The following is an 11,170-nucleotide window of genomic DNA, read 5'->3' as shown; positions in this document are numbered from 1 at the left end:
TGGGGTAATGAAAGGACATGCCATCCTTGTGGATGGAGAGCTCCATTTGTCTGTCTCTGGAGAGCTTTTCTTGGGAGCTACTTCATTTCTCCACAAAAGGATCCACTAATCTGCCACTGGAGGGCCTCAGGAAAGGGATACATGCTTGGATGCTGGTCTCCTAAGGTAACAGGGAAAGGTGCTGAGGGTCTCACAGTGTGTTATACAGATTGTTCCTAATCTGCTTTTGGTTCCATTTCATACCACCTTACTCTCCCCAGATCTGGGCGTCCACCACCACTGCTCTTGTCCAAGCCGCCATCTTTGCTCATCAGAATGCCCACAATCAACTCCCAACTGTTTGTTCTGTTTACCTACTGGCCTATGCAAACTTGTTTTTTTTACATTTACATAAATTTAATGACATATAAATAGTGCATACATAAAAGATAGTGTTTTTAATTTAAAAATCCACCAAACAATAAAAATATACGTGTACTTAAAACATCAAAATTCAACAAAGGCCTAGAAGAACATACACAAAATCTATGATATATTTAACTTGCTAGAAAGAAAATAAGATAGGAAACAAAGGACAAAATGGACTTCACTTCCTCTTTTATTAAAAAATATAAGAACTTGAAGTGAACATGTAAGTATGTTAAAATGTAAGTTCTCAATTGGACATTTGGATATTGTTTTCTGTAAATTCCTTTTTCCATTTTTTTTCAAAATAAAAAGAAAATAAACACAGAGAAGGATTTGACACAACATTGTAAAATGATTATAAATCAATAAAAAATGTTAAAAAAAAAAAAAAAACACAGAGAAGGGCAGATAAAGAGCAATAAAATAAAAGGGAAAGTACCCCTGAGCCAAAAATTGCTTTAAAAATTTAAATATATTCCAGGCATAAATAGCTGGTAAAATATTTTAATTTCATTAAAAAAGTCTTGCTCTATTTCTGATTTTATTTGGAACATTTCTATGTGCCTCCACACTGTACAAAATCTTGAAAATGTAAATCATATCATGACAACCTGTTTAAATTCCTCCAATGGCTTCCCAACATGTTTAGAGTAAAATTCAAATTTGTTTACCATGACACACAAAGCCCTACCTGACCTGGCCTCTAACCACCTCTCCTACCTCCTCTGCTGGCATCCTAATCACCCAGGTCCCTGTGCTGTGCTTCCATCTGTCTGTCAATCACAAGTTCTTTCTCACAGGAAGCCCTTTGCCTTGGTCCCTCCTTTGCCTGGACAGCTTTTTCCCAAGAAGTGAACTTGGCTGGAACCATCTTGTCATGCAAGCCTTTCCAAATATGTCTACCTCAGAGAGATTTCCCTTGACCAACTGATCTGAAGGGTCCCCCCCTCAAACACTTTCCATATCACCCCATTGTAATTCTCTCCACAGCACTGACCACAATCTGATCTTCACTATGTGTTTCTGTACTGCTTTTTCTTTGTTGCATCTCCCTTATCCCCTATCATCCCCCCAGAATATAAACTCTACAAGTGAAGAAGCCACATTACATCCCCAACTCCAGGTACTGTGTCTGGCACATAGAGGGTGTATTAGCTTTTTATTGTTGGGTAACAAGTATCATCATTTTAGCAGCTTAAACCCACACCTATTTATTAGCTCACAGCCCTGCAAGTCAGGCATCCAGGCTCAGGGCGGATCGATTCTACAACCTAGTCAGGCCATTAGAAGCCGAAACCAAGGTATCAGCCAGGCTGAGTTCTTGAATGGAGGCAGTGGAGAAGAATCTGCTTCCAAGCTCGTCCAGATTGTTGGCAAACTCCAGCTCCATGAGATTATAAGATTGTGGCCTCCATTTCCCTGCTGTCAGCCAGGGGCTCCTCTTAGCAACTAGAGGCCACCCACATTTCCTCCCATGTGTCCCCCTCCGAACATTTAATTACTGGTTTTACCTCACAGGGTTGTTTGTATGAGAGGAATTAAATTTCTCGAGTACTTAATGCAATTTGAAGTGCAGAGTATGCTTTTTATAAATAAGTGATAGTTATTCTGTGGATGGAGAAGCGCTACTGGGCAGGTGTGAGCAGAGGGGGCTTGGAAGGGGAGAGGTCTTTTTCACACCATCCTCTCCCCTGTTCTCAGCTATAGGATGTCCCCCACTCCCCTCAGCACCTGACCACACACACAGACTTGGCCTGTAGGGACCGAAGACTAGCGCCTTTTGTTTGGAGGCTGAAGGGAACTGCAGCATGGTGGGTATACTGGGAGGGGCATGGACTTTGGAATGAAGCTTTGCTTTCAATCTTACTTTTTCATGAGCTCTGAAAACGTTATCCTTGTCTCCTGAGCTCCAGCTTCCTAAAGGTGACCTGATTTTATCCACCTGCTCACACAGAATACAAGGAGAAATTCGGGCCGGGAACGCTCCTAACAATGGTGGAGGCTTACAGGGTATTTAATCTTCGTTTGTTGTTAATGGTATCAAATGATCCAAAAGAAAATGAATCCTTGCTTGGAGAAAGAAAAAGCTCATGGTGGGGGGGAGCTTCCTGGTCTGAGGAGCGGGGTGGCGGCGGCACTGAGGACAGAGGAGAGGAACGCTCTGTTTCCCAGTCACCTGGAGCTCACAGGCCCAGGTGGGTAAGAAGCCACAGAAAGCCATTATGTGAGCCTTGGCATGGATATGGTTGAGCAGAGCAGCTGGGCTCTATTGCTGGTGGCTTAGGGCCCTGAGGGACACTCCTCCTCTTCCATTTCCTCCTCCTCCTCCGTGGAAGGTGGGAAGAAGACTGCTGAGGAAGCTTTGCTGGCTGCTGGCATCTTGGGGGCTCTGCCAGGGGCTGGAGTCATAGGCAGGGGGGCGACTCTGGCTCGAACTCGATTTATCTGCAACTGCCCAGCCTGCAGAGAAAGCAAGCAGAGCTTTGTCTGCGGACCAGACAGAGTTTCTGACCTCCCATCCCCCTCCCTGCCGGGCCTCCTTTCCTAATTCCTTCATGTGTCCCATCCCCAGAGTGACAGCTTAAAGGCCCAGGGCAGTGGAGTCCCCTGGGCTCCAGCCTCTCCAATGCCTGTCTCCGGGCTGAGTGTCCCCCTCTCTTTGCTTGCCCACCAGCTAACTTGTGGTAAGCTCTGTTCCCATTGCTAAATCGACTGCAGTTTGGAGACATTTTTCTCTTGTAACTTCAGCTAAGACAAAGCGGGAGTTTTTCTATAGGCTCTGTTACTGAGAAACAAGGAAAAGATTAATAAGGGTGCAGAAGGAAGCCCAAACATTTTAGAACACGGATTTCAGGAAAATAAATTCCTCCTTCCATTTCTCTCTCTTCATCCCTTGTCAGTAGAGCCCTATCTCCAAGCTACGAACCTTGGGCAGCTTCTCTTTCCTCATCGATAAAATGATCATAACACTTACCTTGCAGGGATGCTGTGAGGATTAAATGAGAAAAATACATGTGAGGGCACATGCCATAAAACCTGGCAAATGACTGGGCTCAGCAAATGCTAATTTCCTTTTCCTCAGGCATTTCTTTCCCCATCTTCCCTACACTCTTCTTTCAGCAGAGACCTGTGGTTTTAGTTCCAGTGCAGCCAGTTTGCTTAGTGGAACAATGGATGGTCTGTTGAATGACTAATGAGATATCATAAACACTGCAATTAAGACACCTAAACATTACCATATGTAAATATCCGAGCAAGAGGAAGCCCCTTTACCAGGTGGGGGTGTAAATTTCTTTGCCTAGGTTAGAGCGCTGCTCTTTCCTCCTCCCTGCAGGCCTCGTTCTTCTCCCCTCTGCAGGAGGAGATCCAGGGAGATGCTCCCTGGGATGGGGAGGGAGGGTTTGGAGACAGGGGAGGAGGACTCTCTGGGATTCTGGGCATAAAGAGGGGAGAGGGAAGTACCTTTCTCAGGCCCCGGCTCTCCCAGCTTGGGTGGAGCTGGCCCTGAGGCTTGGCAAACGTGCTGCTCAGGTGTGGGTAGAGGTGGCTCCAAACCTGCAAGGGGTTGTAGGTGGGTTCTAGCTCCAGGTCGTCCAGCACGCTCTGAGGAAGAGAGAGGAGGAGCCTCACTGGGGAACTTGAGGTCACAGAAAACAAGATGCCCGGCGGAGACCCCTGAGTGTGGGAAGCCAGGGGAGGTGTGATGACCCAGGGCTTCACTGAAGGTTATAAAATAGATGCGTGTCCTGCTGGGTGTTCTGGCCCCCAGGTTTGAGTGCTTGTGCGGTAAGTGTCAGGCAGGGTACAAGAAACAGGAGCAACTCCAGGTGGTTAGGCGCACTGAACACTCTGGCCCCAGGAACTGTGTCACGGGATCCTACGAGGGACCAGTGTGCTGTGAGGGTTACAAGGGATCCAGTGTGCAAGGCTGTGAGGGAGGGTGTGCCGGTGCTCACATCTGCAGAGTAAGTACACGGAGTCCTCGGCCTGCGAGGTGAGCGTAACTGGAGGACACGCGAGCACAGCATTCCTGAGCCGTCAGGTTTTCCAGCCACAACATCCTGTGCCAGGAACCACTGGCCCTGAAGTGAGACGCCGAGTGAGCCATAGCTACTCGTGCCCACCTCTCTCTGCATCCCTGCGGCCGCCAAGCCAACAGCACAATCCCAGGCTCTGTCCTCTCTGCCCGTAAGCCAGCAGCCCAGAAGCGACGACCTGGTTCCAGTTCTTCCTGCCCAGAGCACCCCCCGACCCATCCTCAGCCTGGGGAGTCTGGCAGAGGAAATCCAGAATCCAGATCCAATATGAAAGAGGAGGAGGAGAAAACGGCCTTCAGAGCTGTTCCCTCCTTTACATCGGAGTCTCATTTTAAAGCCCTTCCTATTCTTGGCACCTGCACTGGCTGCCTTTTCCTCTTTACAAAACAGAAATAGATGCACACAAACAAAGGCACGCACACACGTGTACACGTATTGCAGAGAAAGACCCGTGAGAACACACTTGCCTCCCTCCATCTGGCCTCAGTTCCTACCCTTGCTTTCTTCTCTGCCCCTCTTCCCCTGGGGAACCACTTTTCTCTCTGCTCCCCTGTGCTTTCCCTCACTGGCTCACTCCTCTCCCTCATCTGTTTCTCAAACTCCTGTCTCTTCTCTCCCCCTCTAAGCCATGAGATCTGGGCCCACTTGCCTCCACAGTCCTGAGGCTGTCAGCGGGCAGGTCCTCAGGCAGCAAGGGGAAAGGGCTGGGCAGCAGCAGCTCCCGGGTGGCCACCGCCCTCACCAGCAGAGTGGCAGAGCAGGACGGCAGGATCACGTAGAAGGTGCTGGCGGCCTCCCTCAGGCTGTGGCCTCGGCTCGGGGGCTCCCCTTTGGCCAACAGCAGCCACTCTCTTTTCTGAAACAGACGTACGTAAACTCAGGTTCATCTTTGGTCTTTGGCACGTGTGAAGATCAGCCCCAGTCAAGGCTCCCAGAGTCCCTCTAGGGGCGGTGGGAAGGGCTGGCCCATTTCCCCCTGGCCCGGGTTGGGGGGGGGGACTTTGTCTCTGAATCATCAGTGCCCCGAGGTCCAGCTCTTAACTCCCAGGGATATACACAAAAGGGTTAACAATGCAGGGATGAAATGAAGCAGGTGTTCACTCCAGAGGGCACTAAGGCATTACTCAATGGTAAATACAGAGTTTTAAGAACTGTAATTCTTAAAAGCAGAGTCTTGTAACAGAGAATTTTGTGGAGTGTTGTGAAAATTCAGGTCTTATTTTGCTGGTGATGAAGGCCGGTTGTGTTGCACAGCTGGGGTTAGAGTGGGCTGACTGCTGAATGTCCCTGGAATGCCCAGAGAGGGCTTATGAAGAAGGTGGTCAAAGTCACCTGTGAAGACAGGAGGAGACAGAAGGGAGAGGAAAGCTTTGGTACAACAGGGAGGTGGATACGGACAGGGCCCTTGAGATCAACTCAGCCAGTCACAGGATGAAGGAAAAAAGGGGTTAGAATTCAGGGGGGCGGGTAGTGACTCTGGGTGAAGGGTGCTGCAGAACAGAGGGGTGACACTTTGCACCCCTTTTAAGCCAGGCATAGAAATGAGGGAATTTTCTGTGGTAGTTTTTCAAGGAACATCTCAAAACTCCAGGAGCTATCGGGTCAGAACTGTTACAATGATCTTTAAATTGTGACCTTTTGCTTGAGGTGGTCATCAGTTACAGCTGGTACGTAACAGCGTCTTTGCTACATAAGGTGAAAGAAAGCACACTCGCTCTGCCCACTCTGACTTACGTGAAAAGTTGGAAGAAATAACACAGGAGGAAAGGCAAAAAGGAGAAAGAAATCTTCAGGGGATAGAGTAAGTATCAGTGTCTTGCGGAAGACAAATGGAAAGCGACACAGTGAAGCAGAAAAAACCTGCTGTGGCATCAGAATTATACCCCAGAGCGCATGTGCTGGGGTGGTGGTGGTGGGGAAGAGTCTGGATACTTTAATTAGAGCAGTGTCATCATTCTGGGCTGCACAGAACTCTGAGAAGGTCTGGTAAGCCAGGCAGGGGGTAGATACTTTCAGAAATTCATGCTTTCTTAACATTGTGGCTTATATTTGGAGATTCGCTGATTTCCGAAGAACAGATCCAAAACGTATGAGAGAGCTACCTGATGCTTCTCAAACACATCAAATCGGAAATAAATGATAGAGAAGTCTTGGGGTATGTGTGCATGGGGAGAATTTGCCCCTGCTCTAAGGACGTGGCCTCTTTAAGCCTCTGGAAGAGGTATTAGGAAGTTGCAGCTCCCTCCATTTCAGTTGGCACAGGTAACTTCTGATGTGGCACAGGCTTTGGATTTTTATTATTATTTTAATCTTCTACTTTTATCCTGGTTCATGCATTTGTTTGTAAATTGTTTATTTATTAAAAATTGATTGAATGCCTATTATGTCCCAAACACTAGGCATGAATGTAAAGAAATTCATTAGACATGTTCCTTGCCCTCTTAGAGCTTATACTATATAATAAGCAGAAGGCTTGTAAACTAATGTTTGTCCAAGACTTAGGATGACCAGTGGTTCCAATTTGCCCACTTTTAGCACTGAAAGTCCTGCATCCCCCAAAACCCCTCAGTCCTGGGCGAACGGGGGCGGTTGGTCACTTTCCTAAGACAAAGTAGAGAACAGAGGATCTTGCCACTGTGGCAACTCCCTGGGGGCTGAGACTATGGCAATGTGACATTTCCTGTACTTCAGAGTTTTGGGACAAATTCACAACTGCTACATCCTGGGATTACTAAGAAACTCTGAATGTGACACACAGAAAAATTGTGATTCCCTGGAGTTTGAGTCTATTGATTTTGAGAAAATAGCTAAGATTCTGTTAGAGAACAGGTACGCAGAAAGGGGTGTGGCCTCTCAAAGGTAACTCCTGATGTGGGACCTGTCAGAGGGCTAGGATGAGACTGAGTTGAAAGGCTTTTACAGAATGCTTTAAAACTTCTGGGCTGATTTACAGGGAGGTTGGCAGAAGGCTCTGGAAGGAAGAGAGGAAAATGTACTCAATGGAAATGGGTAAATGACAAAGCAGGTATCTGAGGCTGAGAAAAGGCAGTGGCATGGGGATGTCTCAGAAGACTAACCTTTGGGGTCCTCAAATTGAACAGTGTTTAATGACTGGAGATGACAGCTAAGTACTTTAGAATATGCTTCTGCTAATTCTAAAGAAAGGAGCATGAGTTGGATGCTGAATTCAGCAGAAGGCAGGTGGAAAGGTGTCTATACTTACATTGTGGCTAGTGACTTTGGTACAGAAGGTGCCAGGGAGGTTAGATTTTAGAAGGCAGGGGTTGACTCTTACTAGAACAGGTGTGACAGGGACAGAATTGAATGGCATGCCATACTTCAAGCTCAGTCTGACTAAAGTCATCCTCCCCTACCCCTGCCCTTACTTCTAATTTTTAAGGCTTTACCACTTACCACTTTAACACTGCTGGTTGACTGGCCACTGCTCCCTCTCTCCCCTACATTTCTCCCTTTTTTCTACCCTTTTCTCAGTCTTTCAGTGGTTGGCCTGGGGTGATATGTGATGTAAGCTTAAATAATGAGACATCAGTGGAAGTTGCTGGGTGGGGCTTCTGGAAAAGCTTTGTAATATGCTAGCTTGGCTCTGCTCCCTACCATTTCTCCCTAGTTCAAGACTTGGTCTTAAGGTGCTGCAGCCACCTTGTGACCATGTGGCTGCAGGCGTAAGAATGAAATACACTTGCTATGGATGCTGCAGTGGGAAAATACAAAGAGCCTGGGTCCTGGGGCGGATCAGTGATCAACTGCACCAGCCCCAGAACTGTCTGTCCCCACAGTCTTTGCTACATGAGGAACATAAACTCTTAATTACTCAATGTACGGTTGGGATGGCTTTCTGTTAGCTGCAGCCAAATGAATCCTTTACAGATTTCAAAAAGAAGGAAGAGGATGTGGTAACTCACTTCCGGGTATATGGGGAAACAGGAGTAGAAAGGACAACTTTAATGATGTTGCTGTAGGCCTTGCCAGAAAGGCAAGTGGGAATTTATTACAGCAGGTAGAAGCTCTAATCTCACCAAACCAGCACTCCTTTGGGTTGTCATCAGTATGATGGCTTGGGACCAAATCAGCCACTAAAGAAGCTCTGACCGGCTCCTATTGGGAGGGCTCCTGAGGGGACCACTCAGAGCAGGGAAGAGCAAGAGCTCTCACTTTGCTTCGCTTGTGGGAAGAAACACATTTCATTGCCATAAGCATCTAGGAAGAGAAACCACAGCTAGTTATGGAAAAGCCAAGCGTATCTGAGGGTCTTGGAAACTGGAAGGGCATCAGGAATAAATCAGGTTAACTTGGCACTATTTGCTCATACTCTCACTCCAGAAGGCAGGGCAAGAAAAAGCAGCAGCAATATCCTCTTCTCCACTACTCTCACACCGGCTTCCATGAAGGAGACAAAGGGGAGGTGGTAAAAGAGATTTCAAACTCCAAAACATCAGATTATATTACATTCTTCCCAAGTGAACATGGACGGTCTCCAGAACAGACCATGTGATAGGCCATAAGACAAGCTACAATACATTTAGAAAGATTAAAATCTTCCAAAGTATCTTCTCTGACCATAGTGGAATGAAATTAGAAATCAAGAAGGAAAGGACGTTTGGGAAATTAATAAGTATGTGAAAATTAAATAATAAATTCCTAAATAATCAAGAGATCAAAGAAGACGTCACCAGGAAAATAAGAAAATAATTTGAGATGAGGGTAAGTAAAAACACAACATACCAAAACTTATGAAATACAACTAAAGCAGTGCTCAGAGGGAAATTTATAGCTGATAGTGCCTCTGTTAAAATAAAAAGAAGAAAGATTTCAAATCAGTAAGTTAACCTTCCATCTTAAGAAGCTAGAAAAAGAAGACCAAACTAAACCTAAAGCAAACAGAAGAAAGAAAAAAAAATACTGGATCAGGAGGGAGGGTATAACTCAGTGGTAGAGTGAGTGCTTAGCATGCACAAGGTCCTGGGTTCAATCCCCAGTACCACCATTAAAAAATAAATACTGGATTAGAAAGAAGTGAAATATACAATAGAAAGATAATAGAGAAAATCAGTGGAACCAAAAGTTGATTCTTTGAAAAGATCAATTAAATCAACAAACTTTTAGCTAGACTGATCAAAGCAAAAAGAGCAAATACCCAAGTTACTAAAATCAAAATAAAAGAGGGGGCATCACTACTCACCTAACAGAAATTAAAAGGATTATAAGGGAATATTATAAACAATTATGTGATAACAAATTAGGTAACTTAGATGAAATGGACATATTCCTAGAAAGGCACAAACTGCTGAGACTGATTCAAAAGAAAATAGAAAGTCTGGATAATTCTGTGTCAGGGGTCCCCACAACCACTCCCAGGTTCAGTGATTCACTGAGAGGAATAGCAGGACTCAACATATAGTCATACTCATAAATATGACTAATTACAGCAAAAGGGTACAAGGGAAAATCAGCATAGGAAACAAGGTGCGAGCTTCTAAGAGTCCTCTACCTATGAGTCACACAGAATGTACTTAATTCCTCTAGCATTGAATTGTGACAGCATCTGTAAAATGCTGCCTCCCAGGAGAAGTCATTACAGACTCAGTGCCCAACATTTTGGGAGGGCTGGTCATGTAGGCACCCTGTAACTAGTACATACCAAAATTCTAGACTCCTAGAAGAAAAGCAGTTGTCAGCACATATTTTTGCACAGTTTAGGCACTCATTATTTAGGGAATGGTGGGGAACACTCCCTAAATCCAAATTTCCAGATGCCAGCCAAGGGTCCATCTTGCAAGCAGGAATTTCTAAGGAAAGGAATCTCAGGGTTGCTATATTAACTTCTTTTTGCACAAGTAAGGATATAGAATTAGCAATCAGAAAATTTTCCACCAAAAAAGTCAAGGCCCAGATAGTTTCACTGTAGAATTCTATCAAACCTTTAAAAAAAATAACATTAATCTTTAACAAATTCTTCCCAAAAAATAGAAGATGAAGGAAAACTTTGCAACTCATCTATGAGGCCAGTATTACCCTGATATTAAACCAGACAAAGACATCACAAGAAAAGAAAATTACAGACCAATACCCCTTATGAATATAGATGTAAAAATTCTCAGCAACATACCAGCCAACCAAATCCAGCAATGTATAAAAAGAATTACACACTACAAGTGGGATTTATCCTAGGAATACAAGGTTGGTTTAATATCCAAAAATCGAGCAATGTGATACACTGCATTAATAGAATAAAGGACAAAACTATATAATCATCTCAATAGATGCAGAAAAAGCATTTGATAAAATTCATGGTTAAAAACGTTAAAAAAAACTAGGATTAGAGTGGAACTTCCCGAACCTAACAAAGGCCTCTAAAAAAGCCTACAGGTGGTGGTCAAAGACTGGGTGATTTCTCCCTAAGATTAGGAGCAAGACAAAGATGTCTGCCCCTGTTACTTCTACTCAGTGATGGACTGGAGGTGTACTGAAGACCAAAGGGCCATTTGCCACATTTTTTGGACTGTTAGCCCCACTAGGATTCTGAGTATGACCCTAGAGAGGCACTCAAAAAGATACTGAGTGTTTCACCATCCTAGTGCTTGGGGACTAATATTTTAAAAATTTGGTTTAGAAAAATATAACGATGTGACATTTCTTACAGAGCTAGGTGCATACTCATACCGCTTATCAGTTCTGTGAAGGTCAAAATAAATACGGCAATAGGT

Source organism: Camelus dromedarius, chromosome 36 (genome assembly GCF_036321535.1).
Source record: "Camelus dromedarius isolate mCamDro1 chromosome 36, mCamDro1.pat, whole genome shotgun sequence".
Classification (NCBI taxonomy): domain Eukaryota; kingdom Metazoa; phylum Chordata; class Mammalia; order Artiodactyla; family Camelidae; genus Camelus; species Camelus dromedarius.
The sequence above is the reverse complement of the archived record's forward strand: the minus strand, read 5'-3'. Positions refer to the sequence as shown.